This window comes from Babylonia areolata, chromosome 15 (assembly GCF_041734735.1).
Source record: "Babylonia areolata isolate BAREFJ2019XMU chromosome 15, ASM4173473v1, whole genome shotgun sequence".
Taxonomy (NCBI): domain Eukaryota; kingdom Metazoa; phylum Mollusca; class Gastropoda; order Neogastropoda; family Buccinidae; genus Babylonia; species Babylonia areolata.
In genome coordinates, this window is record NC_134890.1 from 5,263,108 (window position 1) to 5,263,356 (window position 249).

The window sequence follows — 249 nt, forward strand, 5'->3', positions numbered from 1 at the left end:
ATAAATAAACGGAAGTAATTATTGCATTGCCTCCCTTGATAACAACAAACGCAAAGTAAACATGACGTACACGCAGCCACCATCACCTTCACAGACACCACTACGACAACGTGCATGTCGAAAGTTCTTGAGGGCACTTTGACTTGACCGATACTACATTGGGAGTGAAAAAATAAAAGGATAAGGGGAGGATGGAGGGAGGGAGACAGTTTGTGGGAGGGATGGTGTGAGAAGGGGGGTGGAGGAGGG